Genomic DNA, 24889 nt, shown 5'->3' on the forward strand with positions numbered 1-24889 from the left:
AATTAAAAAAAGAAATATACTTTAAAAGGTAACTTGAAATCAAATTATGGAGGGATTTAAATGTCAGGCTCAAATATTTGCATTTTATTCTAGAAGCAATTAGGCAACCATTGAATATTTTATTTTATTGTTGAAAATATTTCCAGGAGGACCCAAGTTCAAATCTGATCTCAGACACTTAACACTTCCTAGCTGTGTGACCCTGGGCAAGTCACTTAACCCCAGCCTCAGGAAAAAAGAAAGAAAGAGAATATTTCTAAAATACATTAATTCTGTGATTAAGAATGCTCCTCTCTGAAGTGCTAGTTGGCACAATAGATACAGGATTGGACTTAAAGTCAGTAAACTGAATTCCTATCTAGTTTTAGATACTTATTGGCCATGTGATGCTGAATAAAGCATTTAACTTCTGTCTGCCTCAATTTTCTCATCTGTATAATGGTGCTAATAATAGAACCTACCTCCTAAAGTGATGAAGATAAAAATGAGATAAGATTGACAAAGTATTTAACATAGTATATGGGCACATGTTATTGTTATTGTCATTGTTGTTCAGTTGGTTCAGTTGTTTTGCATTATTGGAGATGTTTGGGGTAAGGCAAGAGAGAGGGGAAAAGAAGAGACAGACAGACAAAAAGAGGAGAGAAGGAAGAGGCAGAGAAAGAGAAAGAAAAAGAGACATACAGACAAATACAGAGAGAGAGAGAGAGGAGAGACAGCAAGAAGTAGTTCACTTTGGCTGTCCTATATTTATTTGGAAGTGGCTTCTAACCTCCATCCCTCCATTAAAGCTTGTATCATTTGCGGGGGGGAGTTCCCTCGAGTTTCTGGTGTAGCAAGCTAGAGATAAGTAAGGAACAGAGGCTAACACACCATTTCATGTGGATTTTTCCTCAGAGGTTTTTTCTCCCTTCAGCGATCTAAGGAGAGGTTGGAATGGCCATCTTCTCTCTTGAAACTAGAAGTCAGAAGAGCTTGAAAAGACTGATGAGAACAAATCTCTCTTTTCTCTTGTTCCTGACAAGGCCATCCTGCCCCTCCTGCAGATATCAGGGTAGATATTTACCGATGAGTGGAGTCTCATGTCATGGGCTCAATGGACATTGAGGTTCTGATTGCAAACGCTGATTGCAACCCACTCCCTTTTTGCCCAGTCTTTGTGACTCTTGCCCATACCTTCCTATATACTAGAAATAAGAAGTCCACCTAACACGTCTTTCTTAATCTCTCCTAACATCCCAGAATATGTTAGAGGGAACTCTGGTTGCCCACCTATCAGCCCTAACCCTCATCCCTCAGCCAGTACGTTTTTTCTTCCTAACAAATGTCTAAACCTTAATCCTAAATTACTCTCACAATTTCACTCCTTCACTCCTACTCACATACTGTTAAATGGAACTGGAGAAATTTACTGTGCTGATTGGGTCCATCTACAAAATTTATATTAGTTAACCCAACGGGGTCCTCACTACAGCAAATAATCTTCCCATTACTCCTTTACTGATTCCCTGTCCCACTCACGACAAGTAGCTAGGTGGTACAGTGTAGAGAACTCCCAGGAAGCTAAAAACTTCGGTAACTGGGATGTTCCCTCCTCCTTAGAGTAATCCAGAGTGCATTTAAGCTTAAAATCATGAGAAAACATAAACTCCTGGCACAATTACTGGGGCACTGTGAACTTTAAATAAGATGGAATCCCTAAAAACTAAGAACACGCTTCAGAGAGTTACATCATAGAAAACAGAAACCAGGATTGGTTGCAGAACAATGCCTTTCATTGCAACATATGGTTTTAAGATATATAAGCAACATGATTTCTCTCAATAAATGGTTCTGTTGAATTACCAGCAACTCCATCTCTCTATTTTCATTCACCACTAGACCATTTATGTTGTGCTGGTCACAACAATACAGTAAATAGAGTACTAGTCTTAAAGTCAAAATAACCTGAATTCAAATTTGGCCTCAAATACTTATTAGTTATATGATCTTGAGCAAATCACTGTTTGCTCAATTTCCCCATCTATAAAATGGGAATAATAATAACGCCTACTTCCCAAGATTACTTTGAGAATCAATTGAGGTGATATTAGTAAAGCACTTAGTGTTTGACAAATAGTAGGTGCTTAATAAATGCTTGTTCCTTTTTCCTGTTCTATACCTTTTCCTCTCTCCCATAACATCCCTGAATCTCCAACATTTCTACTAAGAACCTCACCTCATCTTTCTGTGGAAACAATTGAGGCCATTCTTTTCCCCTCTTCCTTATCTCACCTCCTTCTGACATCATCCATAATCATCATCTTGTCCTTCACTCCAGTCTCTGATAAAGAGGTAGGCCTTTGCTTCAAAAGTGATTCCTTTCCCATCTTTTCCCATAGATTATCTCAGTCCCTATTCCCTCTCTCTAATCATCAGTCTCTCCCACTCACTCCTTCTCTAAGGCCCATGAAAAATATTGAAGTCTCCTCCAATTTGAAAAAAAACTTTCAGCAGTTCCTAGTTATCAACTAATATTTTTCCTTTATTTTTCAGTTAATCATTAAAAGCCATATATAATAATGTCCCTACTCTCTCTTTTCACAACCTCTGCTAAATTCTGCAATTTGACTTCTAATCTTATCAGTCAACCAAAAGTTACCAATGATATCTTAACAGCCAAATCTAATGATCTCTTTTTAATCTTCATCCTGCTTGACCTTTCTGCAATCTTTGATTATTTTTGTTTCTTTTTTTTCCTGTATTCTTTCCTTTCTGGGTGTTATGACTCTGCTCTCTGTAGGGTCCCCTCTTTTTTGTCTTATTTCTTCTCAAATCTTTTTTGTGGGAACTATATCTATGTCATGGTGGGTATCCAATAAGACCCTCTTGTTGCTCCCCTTTTCTTTTCTTTGAACATTTTCTCCATTGATGGCTTCATTCATTCACATGGTTTTTATTATCACTTCTCTATAGGTGTTTTTCATATACATTCATCATTGGACTCCCTCCTGGGTATCATTCTGGTATCTCTAATTTTCCATTGGAAACTCAAACTAGATGTCTTATAAAATATCTCAAATTCAAGATATTTACAATAGAACTTATTACCGGTACTTCAAATCCTTTTCTTCTTGCTCCAGCTTCTACCCCTCATTAACTTCAAGGTTACCTCCCATGTAAACTATTTATCTACACTTTTGATTTCTATACATTATCTCCCTAAATGGAATGTATGTCCTTAGTAGTAGAATTTGTATTAATTTTGATTTTTTTTCCCATTAAACATTCTTATTGTGTAATAGAATTTAAAAAGTGTTTAGTTAGTGGCAGCTACATCATAAGCTTTAACAAATGCTTGTTGTTGATTGAATTTCTTCATAAAATCTTTTCTTTCCTAGAAGTTTCTCCTTGATTATAAGTTACAGCTTGGTCAAAAATACCCCTTGCTATTATGTCCTTAGTATGATGAAAATTATTTCAGTAGTTCATAAATTATTATATTCCATATTTCAGAGATTTTCAGCACTAGTAGAAGAATGCTATTTTTAAAAAATAGATTTTTATTTCAAGGAGAAATTTGAAGTCATTAAAGGAGCTGTGTGATTTCCAGACAGCAATCCAACCCTTTTTTCTCTTCCAGAAAAAAGAGAAAAAAAGAAAGTCCTAATCTTAAAAATATGAATCCAAGACTAATCTTCTATGACCCCTATTAAGTACCACTTAATTTGGAGGCAAAATTCAAATCCTAACTGCTATTTGTTACAAGGCATTTTTCTACTCTAAATTCCAGTTTCCATATCTGTAAAATTAAAAGCTTGGAGAAGATCATCTCTCTGTCCTGGATAGCTCTATCATCTTATTGATCTTAAGTTGTACAACAAACCTTCATTAGAAATAAAACCATTTTCTCTTCAAACAAAGTTAGGGATTCTATAGAAATTTTAAAAGTACAATGGTAAACATCAGAAAGAAAGCTTTCTGATTTTAGAGGGAAATGGACCAACAAACTAAAAGTATGTGATGACTTAGGTAACTTTTTGGGTCTCTTCTCTGTGATTCATGTTTCTCTCTCTATCTCTGACTTTTTCTCCCCCTCCTCTTTTTTACCTCTCACCTCCTTCCTTCCTTCCCTTTCCCTCTCCTTTTGTCTCCTTCTCCCATGCCTTTCTGTATATCTGTCTGTCTGACTGTCTCTCTCCCAACACTCTCTCCCTCCTTCTCCCATGGCTATCTGTCTATCTGTGTCTGTCTCTCTGTATATGTCTCTTTCTATCTCTGCCTTCTGCCTCAGTTTTTCTCTATCTGCCTGCTTGCCTCCCTATCTGTCTGTCTTTCTATCTATCTGTCTTCCCCAACTTTCTCTCTCCCCCCCTCCCTTTGCCTCTCCCTCCCTCTTGGCTTCTCCTTCCCTTTCCCCCTACCTCAGGTTGAATTCTATCTAGTCTAGTCTAAAAATAGTCTAGGCTCTGAAGATCATCTGGCAGGATAAGGTACCATACACTGAGGTCCTTTCTCCCACTAAACTGCCAAACATTCTAACTCTACTGCAGAGAACACAACTCCATTGGGCTGGCCACATTGTATTGAATGCCAAATGTACACTGGCTAACAGGCAAGACTATTTTATGGAGAATTTAATACAAGACAAGCACTCACAAAGTGGTCAGAAAAAGCAATACAAAGATGCTCTAAAGAGCTCTCTTAAGGAATTTAGAATTGATTGCACTACATGGGAGACACTGGCACAAGACCACCCAACATGTTTTTACCTCATCAAAGAAGGTGGTAAGCTCTATGAGCAAAACAGAATTGAAATAGCTCAAAAACACAAGATGCACAAAGTTAAAGAAACCTCCCAAATGTTCATATGGACAATGTGTGCCCAAACAGTGGCATAATTTACCTCTCAGAGTGACATCATTTTGTTCCTCTTCAAGAATGGAGGACGACAACCATAACAATAGATGAAGAAAAGAGAGCTAAGAAAGCTAACATGACTAAAATCACACACAACTACTAAATAACAGCCAAGATTCAAGCCTCAGTGATGATTCCAAAGCTAATGTTCTTTCTGTACCATTTCTCTGGAAAGTAGCAATGGCTTTGTGTTAGGTTCTTACTAAGTGCTAAAGAGATAATGAGATATTAGGTTCTTACTAAGTGCTAAGTCGGTACTTAAAATTCTCTAGTTCCGGCCTTTCCTGGTAGTTTGACTTGTGAATTCCTAAGGAAGAGCTAGAACCTAACAGCTTTGGACAGTGCACTGACTTTGTAATCAATCTAATCCTGTCTTTGTCATTTACCCATCACCTGGATAACTTTAATTGTGTCACTTGACCTTTTTGAGGCTGTCTCCTCATTTGTGAAAGGAAGGGGTTGAACTATATGGTCTCCAAGATTCCTTCTTGTGCCAAATCTTCCATCCTATGACTATAATTTGGGCTTCTTGACTCTTCAGGATCCTACAGGCTCTAGGGATTTCTGCCTTGAACTTCAGGGCTTTTCAAGTTACTATTTCTTTTTTCTTCTTTCTTCCTTCCTCTCTCTCTCTCTCTCTCTCTCTCTCTTTCTCTCTCCCTTTCTTTCTTTCCTGAGACAATTGGGTTAAGTGACCTGCCCAGGATCACATAGCCAAGAAGTGTTAAGTGTCTGACATCAGATTTGAATTCAGATTCTCCTGCCTTCAGGGCTGGTCCTCTCTATCCATTGTATCTCCTAGCTGCCCCTCAAGTCACTCTTTCAAAGAAAACAGAATGAAAAGGGAGTTAGAAAAAAATCCCAGACTAACTCAATCATGTTTACAAATGAGAAAGTTGGAAGTTTTCTTCCAGATGGAAATGACTTGCTCAAAATCACTCAGAGCAAAGATGGCATTCAAACACAAGATTCTCTACCTCTAACTCCAGTCTTCACTTAATCACACCAAGATGTCTTTGGACTCTAGCTAACCTAGGAGCTGCTTATCTCAGATTTGACTTTGGTAGTTGGGTCCAGAGCCCTGTTGAAAGGGTAAAATAATTCTTAAAGTTAAATAAGGTGGAAGAAAAATATTAAGCCATTGCAACACAGTTCCATAATTCTTCATCTCTTCGGCTCATAGGATCCATCCTGGATGGGTTTATGCAATCAGGGTTACACCCAGGGCCAACCAGTTCAGACATGCTGGAGTTTCAGGTAAGGAAGAATGTCAAGTGGGCAGGGCCATCCTCAGGACACTCCTGAAAGGAGTCGGTGTAGTTCTTCAGGTCTGGAGCTGAATGCCAAGACTGGGGTGAAATGTGTATGTGTGGGGATCTCTCTATTCTCTTCACACGCTATAGTCCTGCAGCATAATTCGGAACGAGCAGGTTTGTTCTGGTTTTCCTTTCTTTTCTTTCCCATGTAGACTTTAATTTTAGTCCCCAGCAAAATGATTGAGTCTACTCTGGTATCCTGGGATCCATAGGTTCATTGAATTGAAAAAAAAATGTGTCTATACTAATCCTGACTATTATCCTTGGGAAGGAAAAGATTGTCTTCAAGGAAAAGAGAAAATTCTTTCTCCATGTCTATAGATCAATGATCATGGAAGACAAAAAAAAAAAGTTGTTTTTAAGATTAAGGGTGTTTCCATTTAAAACATATTTTAAAAGATCATATTTTAAAATAGCCATGCTGGAAAATTCACTTGATTCCTCATATAACAATATAGTAAGAAGTGAATTTTGCAAGGTAAATTTGCCCCTGGAAGTTTGCCCAACTCTCTGGCTGATTTAGATGATCAGGTGTGAACATGTGACAGACTTAAAATAGGAACCTCACCTTACAAAATAAAAAGAAAATCCCCTTTGAATTAATGAAAGGTAAAGAGGAATAGGGAAATGGCATAGAATCAATATTATTATCTAGCCAAAAAAAAAAAAAAAGAAGAAGAAGGCATTATTTTGCTTTTGTTGAGTATCTGGAAATTTTGGGAGCTTTTATAAGGAGATTTGTCAGCTCTTCAGCTGAATTCTACAAGGACTTTTTGAGTGCCCAAAATATGCTAGGCTCTGGGCTTTCAGATTTTTTAAAAAACTATAATCACAAATTGACCAACAAAAGGTGCTTTTCACATAATGGAATGCATTTGAGACAAATTATTTTCTTTCAACTGGCCAAAAAGATTGGTGTCAAACTGCCGTAATTGAAACTGATAATTATACTAATTAAATCAATAGATGTAATGACTGATCAACAGAGGTTTCTCAAGCAACTTTGGTTTTCCCACTTGTAAAATGGGGATGATGATGCTTGGACTATTTTACCACATAGCAAAAGTTAGCAAAAGTAACATAGTGATATGCTTTGGGGAGTTTTATTTTTAGGACTTAAAGTGCCAGATAAATATGAACAAATATTATTTTATGTAAAAATTCTTCTGATTTTTTTAATGAAATTCAGATAGAAACATCCTAGTCTATCAACAAGAAAGTATTTTACTATTATTCTTTTAAGTGTATTGTTCAACAAACTATTGTACCAGGTAGGTGTCATAAGTGTCTTTGTAGTTCAATAAAAGTGCTAGGAGAGATGGTCATTTTTTGCAAATTTATTAATTCATTCAGAGCTTCTTTGTAGCAGCAGACAGGATGAGAAGAATATCATTATGATTACTGTTATCCAAGTATTTCATGGAAATGATACATCTGTCAGTCAGTAAGTATTTATTAGGTACCTGCTATGTACCGGGAACTATGCTGGATTCCATCCAACTCTCTGATCTACTGTTCTTGCTTGTTTGGAATACTGGAAATAGTTAGATACCTAACAATGACTTCTTCTGGGAGACAATTTTGTCTCTGATTTCTCTGGGTATCTTCATTCTAGTTGACTAGAGAGTATATATAACTCCAGGCGTATAAATGAATATTAAAGTGGTATGGAGACAAAAGGGAAGCCATGGTGGGGAGGGTAGACTGGGAATCAGGAGAAATGAATTTAATTTCAGCTTTCTGATATTCAATATGTGACCTATGTACATTATCTCTCCTTTCTGAGACTCTTTTTTAATCACTTATAAAATTGATATTCTTATAATAATGATTCTTTTTTTTCTGGCTTTCACTCTTTGTCTCTCTGTTTCTCTGTATATCTCTCTCTGTGTATGTCTATCTCTGTTTCTCTCTGTGTCTCTGTCTCTTAATTTGAGTCTCTATCCCTCTCCCTCTCCTTTTCCCTCCCCCCTCTCTCTCCCCTTTTCCCTCCCTCCATCTCTCTCTCTCTCTGTGTCTCTGTCTCTCTCTCTGTCTCTCTCTCTCTGTCTCTCTCTGTCTCTGTCTCTCTGTCTCTCTGTCTCTCTGTCTCTCTCTCTCTCTCTCTCTCTCTCTCTCTCTCTCTCTGTCTCTCTCTCTCTGTCTCTCTGTCTCTCTGTCTCTGTCTCTCTCTGTCTCTCTCTCTCTCTCTCTCTCTCTCTCTCTCTCTCTGTCTCTCTGTCTCTCTGTCTCTGTCTCTCTCTGTCTCTGTCTCTCTCTCTCTCTCTTTCTCTCTCTCTCTCTCTCTCTCTCTCTCGCTCTCTCTTTTTTTCTCTCTCTCTCTCTCTCCCTCCCTCTCACAAAGTCCCAAAGAGACAACAGCAATCTCATTTGCCTTATCTATAAAATATGTATTAAATTAAACATTTTCTAAGGCCTTTTTCAGCTCTAAATCCATAATCTTACAATCCTGGCAATTCTATCTCCATAATTCCCTTTCTTAGTGTAACCACTGTTTAACTCATTTCTTTTCTTGTTTCTAATACTATAAAATCCCCACCAATTACCTTGTTTCTTGTCTACCTCTTTAACATCAATTTATTGATTGCTTTTCTGAATACCTAACTTAAAACTCCTATTGCCTGTAGGTGATTCATACAATTAATAATACAATTGTACAATTAATAATACAATTAATACAATGAGAAAACTCATCCAGAGGGAAAGAAAATGGCTCAAGCTATCACCAGTAGTGCTATTATTACACTGGAATCAAATCTAAGAATTCAAATAAGAAAGATGGGCAAAGGTCATGAAATGAACATTAACACACCAGCCCAAGTGGAATGTTGGTCATTGTAGAAAAGATCAGATCTTCCCACATATGGAGAGAAGGCCACCACATACTGCTGATAATGTTTGATTCACGTTACTTTTATGCTCAAAAATCTTCACTGGATTTTCATTGGCGACCAACTAAAATATAAACTTCCAATCCTGACATTCAGAATTAGAAGTCCTTCTAATTCCATCCTTCTGACTTCAATTTACCTTTCTATACCTATCTCATACTAATTTCCTTCATGTACTAAATACTGCAGACTCATTGAATTACTTTATGTACCAAAGGCTCATTCTGTCTTCTCCTATTTCCATGCTTTTTCTTGAACTATTGATCAAGACCAGAATTAAATATGTGTACACACCCATCTCTGCTATTTGAAACCTTCTCTCTTTCAAGTCCTATTCAAGTGCCATTTAGAAAGAACCTTCAAAGTCACTTTAGAGACCATGAAATGGTTTTTGTTTTTTTTTTGTCTGATTTACACACACACACATTCTTCCTCTTCCAATTCATTCTAGCTATTCTATATTTCCCCTTTGTATGCATCTCTCTCTTGTTAGTTATTTTAGCATGCTTCTCCCTACCCTCTCCATTACAATATAAACTCCTCCATCTAGCTTTGTATTTCCTACATATAAACCCAACATCTTAAACATGAAAACTTAATAAAATTGTGTTCAATTGAATTAAATTTAAATTAAATGTTATAAGCAGTTGCCACAATGAAATATATTAGCAGATAGACCAATTTACATAGATAGCTATGAATAGATGATAGACAGACATGAATTGATGATAGACAGACATACAAACAATAGGTAAATAGACATATGGATAGTTGATAGATAGGACATTTAAGTGCTCACTAGTCCATAAAACTATGAGTTCCTTCATTAGACTATTAGACAGGATTGTATTTTGCCACTTTCTGCATCTCTACTACCCCTTAGCAATAGACCTAAGGAATACTTTTCCTATTTATCTATCTATATTTATTAATATACTTAATTAAGCATCTATATTATAACATTTAATTTTGATATAATTCACTTCAATACAATTTATGAATCCTCATTTTTAAGACATTACAGTTTGTGTGTTAGGGATAGAAAGATCGATGGAGGAGTTTGTAGTACAGAGAAGGTAGAGGCAGAAAAACCCCAAATAGTAGGTACTTAATAATCACTTTTTGACTATCAATTATATGTCAGGCACTGCACTGCTAGGAAGCCAAAAAAAGATCTCCCAATTTTTATTCTAATGGAGGAAGATAAGGAAGAGGTTGAAAAATCTGGAGACTAAGGCATGAAGTGAGCATGTCCTGACAACTTCATGAAATGATAGTCCAAAGTAGGGATTTACCAATCAGAAGAGAGGGCCAAAGCAAGATGGCACCACCAAATCAAGAAGCCTTCTAGAGAATAGGTGGCAAAGTCTGAGAATCAAGAGTTGTAAAGGGCTAGAACTGAGCAGATGCTAGGTAACCTAGCATGTAGGGCTAATTACCATTTGGACAATTCTCTATTAACATATGCTTGGAGAAAGACCCTCCCCAACTATTCTGTGCTGGATCAGTGGGTGTGGACAAAGAAGGAAAAGAGAGGGATAAGAAGGTGGAGTAGGACAGGCAGGATCATTCTTTTGGCAGTGGAGAGGGAGGAAGGCAGTGTGGAGATTGTTAGATCTAATCCCCTGATGGCAACCCCAAAAGACCAAGAATAAAGACTTTTGCTTATCCTGAATCCGGGTGATTCTAAGATATCCAGGGTCACAACAGAGTGAAACCAGGAATGAAGTATACATAATAAATATATGCTTCAGAAAACATTTAAATTAATAGAAACAGAATGATTTGGGGGAACAGTAGGGTTTCCCTTCATTAGAAATTTTTGAATGAAGGTAGGAAAATCATTTCCTGGAGTTATTTTAGATGAAATTACTGTTAGGGTGCCATTTGGATTAAATGGCCTTTGAGATCTCTTCTCATTCCAAAATTCTGATTTTTGAGGTGGACATGTTAGATGGGCTACTGACCATGAAGCCTCCCATACTTTATGAAATCTTTGGATAGAATTCATGTATTCTTCCTGGGAAAGTACATTATTTCTTTTCTTTTCTTTCTTTCTTTCTTTTTTTTTTTTTTTTTTTTTTTTTTTTTTTTTTTTTTTTTTTTTTGATTACTCATTTGAGTTTCCAGAAATATTTCTATCTGAGAATCCTGTTTGCTTGACAGTTTGGCTCAAGGATATGGAGAGTCTCATTCAAAGGCCAAAAAAGAAAGCTCTTTCAAGCTGATGAGGAAGTTTGTAATGGGGAGGAGCAAAAGTTGGAACTGGAATCAGGAAGTTGGGACTTTGTACCAAAAAGAAATAAGCTAGGCAAAACAAAAGAGAGAAGAGGTACTTAATCTAGACATTTTCCTGATTCCCAGAAGCCAAAAACTCAAGACAGGAAAAAATATATATAGCCAGAAAGACGTAGAGACAGACACAGACAAAGACCCAGAGAAACTGAAACAAAAATAGAGACAGATCCACTCATTGTCATTAGATAGAGCTAAACTCAAGACACCGATTTTGTGGTTTTTAACCTACAGGAAAAAGAGATAAAAGAGAAGACTAGAAGTAGCTTTGAGATTATGAGTTGTGCCACAGGTGTTCATTAGGTAATTAGATGTGAAAGCTTTCATAGAGATCATTCTATTCCAACCCTTTCATTTTACAGATCAAGTCAGTAAGGTCTTAGAAGGATCTATGATTTGCCCAAGAATTTATAGATTGAAATACCAGAGCTCTATTGATAAAATTCTATTGAATTACCCTTCAGGCCGTATGTTGTCAATTTGTACAATGGAACCATGGAAGTATTCCTAGAGCATGTAAAAATAGAGGCAAGCAAGTACTTGTAGCAAGGACTAAGATATCTCACATTGGAAAGATATTTCTACTTTATTGAAATTTTATAAAACATCACTTTTAAAGTTCTTATTTCTCAAGTATTCTAACTCCTGTGAGATGTCAACTCCCAATTTTCCAGAATCAAACTGATATTTTTTTTTCTTTGTAGACAAAAAGACTTTTTCCTGGTGAAATGTGTCCAAATTCAAAGTCAGTATTTGTTAAACAATAAATATAACTATGTAAGACATTGTGTTGAGCTAAACTGGCAAAGATGAAAGCAGTCTAGTGTCTCAGCTTTCAGGAAACTCACTTGACAATCTAGTAAGGGAGATAAGGCTTGCATGCAAATAACTCCTTTGCAAATTAGACAGAAATTGCAAAGGGGAGGCCCTGACAAAGTGCTATGAGAAATATTTGGAGAGCATCAAGCACTTTGATGAATTAGGTCAAATGCAGAAAGCTGTGATTAGTGAGCTCTTAAGAAAATACTGCAGACCCTGCTAACTGCAAAGCCTGAACAAAGAGATATTTGTAGCCAACTCTAACTCCACACAAGCCATCTCTCCCTCACTCTACCTCCCAGTTTGAATACTTCAATGCAGAATTCAACTCCTATAGAACTCAGTAAATGATCTTCAAGACTTACTACAGGCCCTAAATCCATTGCCTTGTGGTCAAGAGTGATTAGTTTTACTAAATTTAGCTAGTTCATCATTCTGCAAATGATTGAAGGATATGAATAGGCAGTTTTCAAAGGAAGAAATCTGAGCTATTAAGAAACATATAGAAAACTCTAAATCACTAATAATTGGAAAAGTGTGAATCAAATATAATTACCTCATATCTCTCAGATTGAGATAGCTGACAAAAAAAAAAGGAAAATAATAAATGTTGGAGAAGCTAGAGGAAAATAGGTATATTAAGTGTATTATCTCTGTTGATAGAACTCTGATTTATTCTAACCGTTCTGGAAAGCAATTTGGAACTGTGCACAAAAAGTTATAAAACGTGTACATACTTTTGATCCAGCAGTAACTTTATTACTCAAAGAGAGAAAATAGAACCCATATGCATATTTATAGTATCCCTATTTGTAGTGGGAAAGAACTGAAAACTAAGAGGGTACCTATCAATTTAAAAACTGCAGAAGAAATGATAGTATAAATAATGTAATAAAGTATTGTTGTGCTTCAAGAAATTTTCTTCCAGAGAACTCTGGGAAGACTTTTAGAAAATGATGCAGAATGAAGTAAGAAGAAACAGGAGGATAATTTATATGATAAAAAACATTGTAAACACAAACAATACTAAAAATCTTTAAAATTCAGATTTGTACTATGACCAACCATGATTTTCTGAACACCAATAATGAAGCATAACAGAGATGTGATAGATTCAGAATGCAAATGTAAATAGAGAGGGGTGTGTGTGTGTGTGTGTGTGTGTGTGTGTAAAATGTTTGGACATGGCCAACGCAGGAATTTTTTTGGCTTGACTATAATTATTTTTACAAGGATCCTCTCCTTTTCCAGAAAGAAAAATAAAAGGGAGATAAAATGGGAAAGGAGGTTTTTTTTTTAATTTTTTAATTAATTAAACTTCAAAAAGAAATGTTATCTTTTAACCACAGGAATAAAATATATATGATATGATTCTCTTCACATTTTAAATAGATGAACAATAAAATGAGGAGAGAAAATAAGTGCTTCATAAATTAATTTCTTTTTAACTCAACAAAAAAAAAAATAATTTAGCTAGGCTGTGTTAGGCCTCTTCTCAAAGACTTTCTAGCTTGATAGAACCTGTGAGAGCTTGTGTTCTGTTGGCACAATCTTTGAGAGACCTGGGGCAATTCCATGCCATGGCCAGGTATAGGAATAGAAATTCAAAGATTTGTAGTAGATAGTAATAAATCTTTTGTAAACTTCCTTCTCTTTTTTCTTCCTTTCTTTTTTCTCTTTTCTCTCCTTTTTTTTTTTTTTTTTTTTTTGCTTTTTTCTCTTTATCCTTGTCTCTTTCTTCCTCTTCTTCCCTTCCTTTCTTTCCTTTTCTCTGATTTGAAAGTTTATGTTCTTTGCAATGTGAAGGTGAGAAGGAAGTGCACAGGAAGTTTATGTGTTTACATCTTTAGAATATACATTTATTCTTCCTGAAAATATCTTGCTTCACACGCCCCCCCCCAAAAAAAAACACCAAAAGCAATGTCAAGTATGTTGTTGAGGGAAGTATAATTTAAAATATAGACATGGTCATCATTACTATGAATTCAGGACTTCTGTTTGATGAACATGAATGAATGAAAAAGCATTCATTACATATTTTGACATGCTTAACATATAATGGATTATTTGCCATCTAGGATAAGGGGTGGAGGGAAGGTTTGCAGGAGTCAATGTTGAAAAATTATTCATGCATATGTTTTGAAAATAAAAAGCTTTAACAACAACAAAAAAAAGAAAAAGCATTTGTTAGTTACTGTGTGCTAAAATACTTTGCTAAAAGGGTTCCCTTAGGTGAGAGCCCTAGATATTTCTTTAAATCAGAGCCCTCTACTTATGTTTAAAATATGATACTGAGTTAATTGTAATCTCTAAATCATGGAAGGGAGACTGCAAGTGTTTACTCCTCTAGAGGCTCCATTCTGTCATCCTCCAGTTGCTATGGAAAACTGCATTCAAAATAAAGTTCAAAAGACATAATGGGTGTAGAAAGAGCAGAATTCTCTCTAACCTTAAGGGGCATCAGAAGCTGGGATTCCTCACAATCATATACCTTAGACTGACAAGGAGAAATACAAAAAGCACTTAGTCCTTTTATGGCTAGGGATACAGAGAAAAGTTCCCTTAGGCTCATAAGATGATACATATAGATCTGGAAGGAAATTTAGAAAGCATCTAGTACAATCATTTTAGTTTACTGATAAGAAAGATGAGGCCCAGAGGAATAAAGTCCTCTTATGTGCAGAGTCATACAGGGAGTGAGTGAAAGAATAAAGAATTCAACCAACCTCTCTGACATCCAATTCAGCATTTGTCCATCTTATTCTCAAGTCATTAACACTCAGAAATGTTACCTTGGAACAAATTGTAAGGAAACCAATAGACTGATGTGCCCTATCACTATGAAAACTTGCCTGTGAAATATTAGCATCTTATCTCTTTCAATAGTTTCTCATATTCAGGAAGTAGCAAGGATGTTTTTTTTGACATTTCAGGATGCAGGACGATGAGCATTTCAGAAATGTAGTTCTCCTTGATAGACAATATCTATTTTTGTTTTTCTTTTGTTGAGCCCATCTCTTCAATCTAGATGCTATGAGTAGGGTAATAAGACTACCCAAAACTTACCAGACATCAATTCCTGAATTTGAACCTTTTGCATGTGCTGAAAATATGCAAGGTGAACATATTGAATATTAGATACAATTCCTCTTCTATTCATATATGACTACCTTGTTATTCAAAACTAAAGGATAACAAAATAGTTCAATGCAATGTTTTCTGGGCACGAGAATCAAGAAAGTAGTTTCAGTCTTACCTTTGCCAGTTCACTAAAGACAGAGACATAACTAGGTCTTTCAGTGCCTAAAGAAAATTCATTTGGAGAGGCACAGAAGGCAATCTCCTCCAATTATATATGTGTTGTTAATGTCCTTCAGAAAACTTGACTTCTGCCCCAACCCCAACCCACTGGAGAAAGCCAAGGAGAGGGGGGATGAGACAATAAATAATCAAGGAAGAATGTAGTGGAGGGAAAATGCACCCAGTGGTCAGATGAAACCCACTGAAAATAGAACTCCATGTCATAGGACCCCATGTCATGGTCCTATAAAGAGCCATTGTGGAGAGAAAATCAGTGCTGGAGAGAAAATTTTCAGTCACCCTGTCCTAGATATATATATGTATGTATATATATCCATAAACAGGGGCAAAATATTCAATTGGCTTCCTACTGAAATATTTTCTTCTTTCCTCTCTGGTGTCTTTTGCTCTCAGATTACCTTCCATGAATCCTGTGGAAATGTTTTATGTATATAATTATTTATTGTTATTTCCTCCATTGGAATGTAAGTTTCTTGATGTCAGGGACAAATTTTGTTTTCTTTGTATCCCAGTGAGGCTGGTGTCTTTGCCCAGACAACTCTCTCTTAAATCTAACTCACTTGTATGTCATGGTGTCATATCTCTGCTGTAAGAGAACAAAGGATAAACAACAACCATCCTAATATTAATGCAATGTCTAGTCCACAGTAAGTAGTTAATAAATGCTCATTAACTATTTCAAAGGGATATTATAAAAACAAATAAGGTAATCTAGGAGCTTTGAATTTATTTCAAATATATCATATATGCATATACATGTGTATGTATGTAAATTCAAGTCCACATTGCCATTTCTTGGGGACTATACCATTCACACTGGCTCACTCTTAAGAAGAATGGAAAACATTGGCCAGGAGCCAGCTGGAAAGCATTCTGGGCAGTATTTCAGAAAAAAAAAAAAAAGTTGAAAGCCAAGTACCAGGAAAAAACAGACATGTTAATAATTGGATGAAAGAGAAGGACAAAGTTTGAACTCCAATACCAAGAATAAGATATTGGTGAGGTCAGGGAAAAGAGAACCACGGAAGGGAAGGGAGCAGGGAGAATTTCAAGGGCCCCAGTCCTTAAAGTTAACTGTGGTAGAAATATAGATATTTGACATTTCAGACAAAAAGAAAACTTGGGACCACTACAAAGCAATCACCTCATAACTGCTGGCTGGAGAGTTCCTTTGTCAGGGAAGAGATCAGGACAAGATTACTGTGAGATGAAGGAGAGCACATAGCAAAGCCTGTGGCCAAATGCATTGAGGAAACACCAGAAAAATTAATGCTGGACCATGTCGGAGTACAAAAGAAGCCCTGATGTAAATACGGGATTTTTTTTTTTTATGAGAAGAAAAGTAATTTTCCCAAAGAAAAGGTAGGAGATTTGTTTTCAAGAGATGTCCGTTATATTTGAATCGTGTACTTCAAATTGGGCAGGGTTTTCCTTATCTACAAAACTTCCTTCTATAGTCACACTGTTCCAGAGAAGACAATCTAAAAACTTTTCAAACTTGGGGACTCCCTTAATACCTGTGATCATAAATCACATCAGTGACACCTGTATATTGTTTTTGGGATATGTGTATGTATATGTGTGTGTATGTTTCAAGGAAATAAGACATTTGTGCTCCAGGCACTGATTTGCTCAGATATGTTAGGAGGCAGATATTGGGTTTAGTTTATAGATGGAAATGTGAAACCCATGTTTAACATAATGGTGCCATCTTTGTGGCTAGGCAGAGGCCGAGCTCCGAATTTAGCATACTAGATAGTGATTTTTTTTTTTTTTTTGGTCCCTGACAGCACTTACCCTGCAAAGGTTGCCTCAAAGTTCATAAGGTGAGTAGTACTGAACCTTTAACTGTCACATCTGCATTTGTGCTTTCATTGACTCCATTCAATATCAAGTTTATAGTCGTTAGCCTTGACTCCCAGAGTTATAATGAGCAATTTTCATTCCTAGGGCAAGAAACAGAAATATGAAAATACATGGAAAATAATAAAAGTCATCGCAATATGGAAAATTATTTTAAAAAGTAGTCAGTGGAAAGGGGAGAGAATTAATTACGAGAAAAGTTTATAGAAGAATATATATGGCAGTAGGCTAAATATAATATGGAGTTAAAACTAGTCACAAAAAACAATTTTGCTAGTAAATACACATATTACATTCTCTCTATTTTATATTTCATTGTCTTTGGCCTGAGTCCAAATCACCCCAACCTAGTTACAATCTACATCTCTAAGTCTCTTCGCTTTTGGTCAATGAGAATCTTAGTTCTAGTGTCCCCACCATGCTAATTTTTCCTTGAAAGCCTATCCATAGATAGAGCTAAGGTGCTAGACTGGCAGAAATCTTCACAACCGGGATCAGAAGACTCTGGAGGGGAAACTGAGGCAGGTGACCTTGCACAGTCCTCTGTCATTTAAATGCCATTCCCTTGCATGCCATAGCATCACCTCCATGAAGTCTTGGTTTCCTTTGAGAACAAAGGACAAACAACTACAACAATAGCTTATCTCTGCAGTAAAGAAAATCTAAATGAAAAAGTAATGATTTCATCTTTATTCACCCTCCTCTCTCACACCAAAGCTTTATTCAAATGAAGGCAATGAAGCAGACAGCCAGGAAGAAAGAAGGAACTTTCAGTAGTAGGAAGGAACCCAGTTCACCTCTTTTCTGGGTCTCAGTTTCCCCATATGTGAATTGAAAATGTTTGATTGACTAGAAGATCCTTAAGATTTCTTCCAGCTCCTTAATCCTACAAGAAAATAGAAACAGCAGCATAAAATCAGTAAGCAACAGAATCAGCTTTTGCTGCTGAGCTTGTAGCCCGAGTGTTCACAATAAACACAGAGAAGCTGAATGCTCTGAATTTAAAATGGAAAATAAATGTTTAGTGAGCAGCTATTTTTTAGGAGCATGATGCTGCTGCTAGAGCCAGGGTCTCCAGAATGAGGGATAACCCCAGATATGCAATGAGCATCATCAGTAAGGAAGTTCTCCTTCCTTTATTCAGGGGCTTTTAATGGGAGCATCTGAACATGCAAATCCAAGAGAGAGGGGGCAGAATTGGCAAGTGCTGGATACTGAACACTGCAGAGTCCCCAAAGCAACTCTGAAACAGTGTACAAGCTGCTCTTCCCACAGACTTCATGTCAGAAGAATGAACAGCCGCTACTTAATGTTTACAAAAGTATCCTTGGCAGGAAGAGTAGATACACGCCAAATTATTCCGCATTTGTTAGGGATAGTAGCAAGAGAAGAACTATTTAAAGTAGGACATCTTAGAAGCTAGAAAGAGAGATATCAGTAACAAAAAATGAGAAATTTTTCTTTTATAATATATGTGCTTTATGTTGTATTATGGGGCAGCTAGTGGATAGACCACTAAAGTCAGAAAGACTCATCTACCTAAATTCAAATTTGACCTCAGACATTTATCAAGCTGTGTGACCCTGGGCATGGCACTTCACCCTGTTTACCTCAGTTTCCTCATTTGTAAAATGAGCTGGAGAAAAAAATGGCAAAGCACTCTAGCATCTTTACCAAGAAAACTCCAAATAGGGGTCAAGAAGAGTTTGATGTGACTAAAAAAATGACTGAATAGCAAAAAAAAAATATATATATATGTTATATAGATGTATGTAATATATATTCAGGGATGTGAAGTCAATAGACTGGTGAGGTCAATAAATGGCTGGATTTGAAATAAGGAAACAGATAGATGCAAATATGTGAAGTCAATGTAATATAAACTGGGGGGGGGGCTCAATAAATTGTTGGATTTGAAATCAGGAAATATGAGATCAAATACTAATTATATGACCATGGGCAAGTCATTTATGATCTGACAGAATCTCAAACTTCTCAGAAAGTGGTACTCAGAAAATTTACCTCACAAGGCTATTGCAAGTCCTGAATAAGATAATATATATATTTTTTTAAAATTGCTTTTATTTATATAATGCTTTGCTAAAGTTTGCAGAACACTTCATATATGTTAACTCATTTGATCTTCAGAACAATCCTGGGAAGTAGGTACTAGTATTAGCCCCATTTTACAAATAAAGAAACTAAAAGTTAGGTGATTTGCTTAGTGTCTATTTTGTTGGTTTTTTCATAAAATCAAATCTTAGTTTTATTTATTAGTTCAATAGTTTTCTTAGTCTCAATTTTATAAATTTCTCTTTTGAGTTTCAGAATTTCTGAGTTGCTATTTAATTGGGAGTTTTTAATTTGTTCTTTTTCTAGCTTTTTTAGTTGCATGCCCAATTCATTGATCTCCTCTTTCTTTATTTTATTCATGTAGCTATTTAGAGATATAAAATTTCCTGAGAACTGCTTTGACTGTATCCCATAGGTTTTGGTATGTTGTCTCAGTATTGTCATTCTCTTGGATGAAATTATGGCTTGTTTCTGTGATTTGTTGTTTGACGCACTCGTTTTTTAGAATTAGATTATTTAATTTCCAATTGGTTTTTAGTGTATCTTTCTCTGATCCTTTATTGAATGTAATTTTTATTGCATTGTGGTCTAAAAAGAAAACATTTACTATTTCTGCATTTGATTGTGAGGTTTTTGTCCTAAAACATGATTACTTTTTGTGTAGATGCCATGTACTGCCAAGAAATTAAGTTTTCTTTAGAGGTCTATTATATCTAGGTTTTCTAGGATTCGATTAGCCTCCCTAGTTTCTTTCCTGTTTATTTTGTGATTAGTTTATCTGATTGTGAGAGGGGAAAGTTGAGATCTTCCACTGTTGCTTGGTGTCTAACAAGTATCTAAGATAGGATTTGAATTCACATCTTTTTGACTACAAGTTCAGCTTTATCTATCTACTCCAGCATTTAGTGCTCTTAAAGCATTCATTGTCCGTTGTCATCAGTCACAGTATAGAGACATAATGGCAGAGTGAATAAAGAACTGATTATCAAAATTTTACTAAGATTTTCAGTTGTGTGTGTGTGTGCAAAAGAGAGAATGTACACATATGCACACACACATCTAGATAGATAGATGGATAGATAGATATACATTTATTTATAGAGTATATACACTTATGTGTGAATATGAGTGACTACATATAAACAAGCATATATATGTATATATCTATACTTTATTTATTGATAGATGGGCATATTTTAGGTGGCTAGACCAGAAGAATTTGACAGGTATTGGTAGATTATTGCAGATTGAGAGAGCCAGATGCTCACCTCATACTACCGACAAGTAACAAAAGGAACTTACCATCTGCTCAAACTAGATGGCTAGAAATCCACATAGGATGAAGTTAAAATTTGTTGTTGTTGTGTCCAACTCTTTATACCCATTTGAGGTATTTTGGGCAAAAGTGGAGAGGTTTCCCATTTCCTTCTCCACCTCATTTTATACATGAGAAAAGTGAGGCAAACAAGATGAGGTGACTTGCCCAAGGTCACATAGCTAGTAAGCATCTGAGACTGAATTTGAATTCAAGTCTTCCTCATTTCAGGCCTGGCATTCTATCCATTGTACCACCTAGCTGCCCCACTGAAGTCAAAATGAACTTCATTAAAGTGGAAATAATCTTTCTTAAAGGAATATAGTTTTTATTTCGATACCTATGTGTCTTAAGAGTTAGGGGAGAGGGAAAAGGTATTGTGGGGAAGGCATATCTTGGGAATCTTCATTGAAAGAATTAGCCTGATACTTTTGTTGCCACTATTGGGATGAGCAATCCAAACTAATTTTAGCAGATACTATTCATTCAGGACCAGCTAACTACATAACAATTTAGATCAACAGTTACAAAGAGTTAAGAACAAAGAGATGAAGAACACTTTTGTTTGCCTGGGTCAGTCACTGGATCTGTAACATGAAACTAGGAAGTAGAAGGGCTACAAATGGACAACACTGGAATCAGAAAATCCATCTGAGTAGGACCTGAGAAGTCAACAATCTGAAAGGTTAAACATTAAGCTGAAGATGTAAAATTCTCTAAAATTTGCATAGTAAAGCAAGGATGCAAAGAATCCAGGAGCTTCTGATGTCTTTAGACCTAGCAATTTGGACTTCTCAGTTCAACTCTGACAACACAGATTCAGTGAACTAATTCAATTCAACAAAGATTTATTAAGGCACAGTGATAGACAGAATACTGGACACTACAAAATTTAAATTAAAAATGGTCCCTGAAGACATTTAATGAAATTATTTCTCCTATTTTTATGGATTACATAGATATGTAGATCTCAGAAGTGGCTAAATAATCAGACCCAAGGGTCATGCTTAATGTGTATGTAGGGTGAAGTAGGTTTCTGCTTCAGGGCTCTCTCTTAACATTTTTGATGAAGATCTTGATAGCATGCTTAACAAATTTAAAGATAACACCAGGGGGCAGCTAAGTGGCGCAGTGGATAGAGCACCAGCCTTGAATTCAGTAGGAATTCAGTAGGACCTGGGTTCAAATCTGGTCTCAGACACTTAACACTTCCTAGCTGTGTGACCCTGGAGAAGTCACTTAACCCCAGCCTCAAAAATAAATAAATAAATAAATAAAAATAAACCTAAAGATAACACCAAACTGGGAGGGCAACAGACCTATTAGATGTCAATCAGGATGGGAAAAAACCTGTCTGCCCAGGGTAGAACAAACAGATAAATGTAATTAATTGAGATTTAATAGGAAAAAATGAAAAAATGCCATACTTGTTAAAATGAAAATTTAAATTAACAAGTGCAAGATGGGGAAGACATTCTGAGGCAAAATTTCATGTGAAAAATAAAATATCTGGTCATTTTTAGTTTAAAAAAAAAATATATATATATTTGTATACACACATAGAGATACATAGATATACATACAAACATATATACACACATATATATGTATGTGTATATATATATATATATATATAGAGAGAGAGAGAGAGAGAGAGAGAGAGAGAGAGTATTATGGATTAGAATAGGGCTTCTTAAATTTTTTCCAACTCATGACCCTTTTTTGCCTGAGAAATTTTTATATACCTGAGGTTTGTAAGTATAGAAAATAGATATACAAGTCAAACATTTATTGATAACAAATAATAATTTTGTGAACCTCATGTTTAGTTACACAATCCCAGATGGGATTATGACCCACAATTTAAGAAACTTTGGTTACCTTTTAGTGTAATTTAGTGGATTCATAGTAAAAATATATGATACTCTATGGCTTATGATGGATTAAGGTTTAATAGCCAGATCCAAAGAGATATAATTGGAATTCTCTGTTGTGAATAGCTTGGTATAGTATATTATATATTATATAGTATAGACTAAAATCAGAGGATTAGGATTCAAATTCCACTTCTGATGCTGGGAGAGTCACTTAACATCCCTGAGCCTTGGTTGCCTCCTTTTTAAATTCAGGAATTGGAGTAGATGAATCTGAGATACCATTCAATTCTAAATCCGATTCTATTAATGAACATCTCCACTAAAATGTCCACCAAGTACTGTTCTGTTTCCCCCATCCCTTTTTTTTTTTTTTAAGTATCTTGAAAAAAAGCATAGATGGTGTCCTTATCAAATTTGTAGATGGTACAAAGATGGGGGAGAGTCCAAGACACCAAATCCAAAAGAATCTTAGATGAGAACATTGAGTAAATGAAAGATGATTTTCAATAAGCTTAATAATAATGTCTTATACTTGGATTCAAAACCAGGCTCACAAGCATGGGGAGGGTGGTTAGATATCAATTTGTCTTTAAAAAGTCTAAGGGGATTATTGGATTGAATGTTCAATTTGAGCTAATAATGTGATGCAGTGGTCAAAAAATTAATAAGATCTTGAACTGCATTGAGAAAAACATAATTATCAGGAATAGGGAGACAATAGGCTTGCTGTATTCAGGTCTGGCCAGAGAGAGAGAGAGAGAGTTGATAGACAAATGAACAAAAGAATGAATGAACAAATAAATAAATATTTATGTTTAGTTTTGAGTGACATATTTTAAGAAGGATATTGATGAACTAGAGAATGTATAAAGAAGACTGACCTAGAACAATACAGTTCAAGCCAAGTGTGGATCAGTTCAAAGAACTCAGGTTATTTTGCATAGATAAGAAAATGCTTTTACTTTAAAGGACATAGAAGCTATCTTCTGTCACTCAAAAAGCTATCATATGGAAGGAAGATTACATGTAGTCTATTTGTCCCAGAGTATCTATCTACATTGGAAGGAAGTTACAAAGCTCCCTGAAAATTGGAGCTAGCCAGAAAGAGATTGAGCCAAAAACAGAATCTCATTTGGATTCCTTTGAAAAAAGGCTGTATCATCACTTGTAATCTTGGACATTCTTGTTCAGATATGGATTGGATAAGATAGCTGTTAACCTCCTTTCCAATTATGATATTCTCCAATAAGTCAATGGTGCAACATACTTAAATGGATCTGTGATCTTATACATTTGGAAGGTCACTCCAATGATGCAGACTGTAACTAATCCCTTGTCTTCCCATTCTGTGTAGTGCTTATGTCCTTGCATGAGTTCACCAAAGGACATTTGCCCAATGTGCTAAATGTTCTAAGAATCACACAGCTTTTAGAAGATCTGTACAATACAAGGACCAAAACAGCAAGTGAATTTTAGGCTATCTAAAGGCACAGCACCTAGAAGCCAAAAGTGATAGTACCACTGTACTCTTCTCTAATCATATCATTATTGAAGTATTATGTTCTATCCTGGGGATGATATTTAGAGAGGAAAGTTGGAGAACCTTAAAAGGAGGGCTACCAGGATGATAGTGAAGGGAACTTGTCACACCAGGGGCAGCTAAGTGGCGCAGTGGATAGAGCACCAGCTATAAGAACTAGAGATATTTAGCTTGTAAAAGAAAAGAAGGGGAATGTGATAATCATTCTCAAGCATTTGAAGAGACTTCATATGGATTATGGTTTAGATTTCTTTGGATTGATCCTATTCTATTGGTTCCAACTATTACCAATGAATGGAAGATTCTGAAAAGTCACTTTAGGCTTAAAGGAAGGAAAAGCTTCCTAACAATGAGACCTATCTCCAAGCAGAATGAACTACATAGAAAGAGAATGGGTCTCCCCCCCTTATTACACAGACAATTCTTTAAACAAAATGGTCTGGAAAATCTATGTTTGATTCCTAAAGATGCCAATCACTGGCTGTGTATGCTTTCTTGTCCTACAATTTCTTTTCTGTGAAATAAAGGGATTAAACAAATGACCTCTGAGATCCCTTCCAATTTGGAGACTTTTTGATTTGAGGATTATTATTAATAATAATAATAGCATTTATATAATACTTCATGGTTTGCCAACTACATGTTATCTCATTTGATTCTCACAGTAAGATCAAATGATC

At 35.8% G+C, this 24889-nt stretch overlaps 1 protein-coding gene across 4 annotated transcripts in view; it reads left to right on the top strand.

The window, feature by feature from the left end:
* Positions 1–6228: 6228 nt before the first annotated feature.
* Positions 6229–24889, top strand: part of SLC19A3 (solute carrier family 19 member 3) — a 56573-nt gene continuing 37912 nt past the window's right edge. For 3 of the 4 annotated variants that reach the window (XM_074298498.1, XM_074298496.1, XM_074298497.1), the window contains exons 1-2: positions 16564–16903; positions 17332–17367. The gene's annotated coding sequence lies outside the window, so the exon portion shown is untranslated. Of the gene's footprint in view, positions 6330–16563; positions 16904–17331; positions 17368–24889 lie in introns of those variants that run through there. The other variant, XM_074298495.1, reaches the window with a different exon arrangement.

Source organism: Sminthopsis crassicaudata, chromosome 3 (genome assembly GCF_048593235.1).
Source record: "Sminthopsis crassicaudata isolate SCR6 chromosome 3, ASM4859323v1, whole genome shotgun sequence".
NCBI lineage: Eukaryota > Metazoa > Chordata > Mammalia > Dasyuromorphia > Dasyuridae > Sminthopsis > Sminthopsis crassicaudata.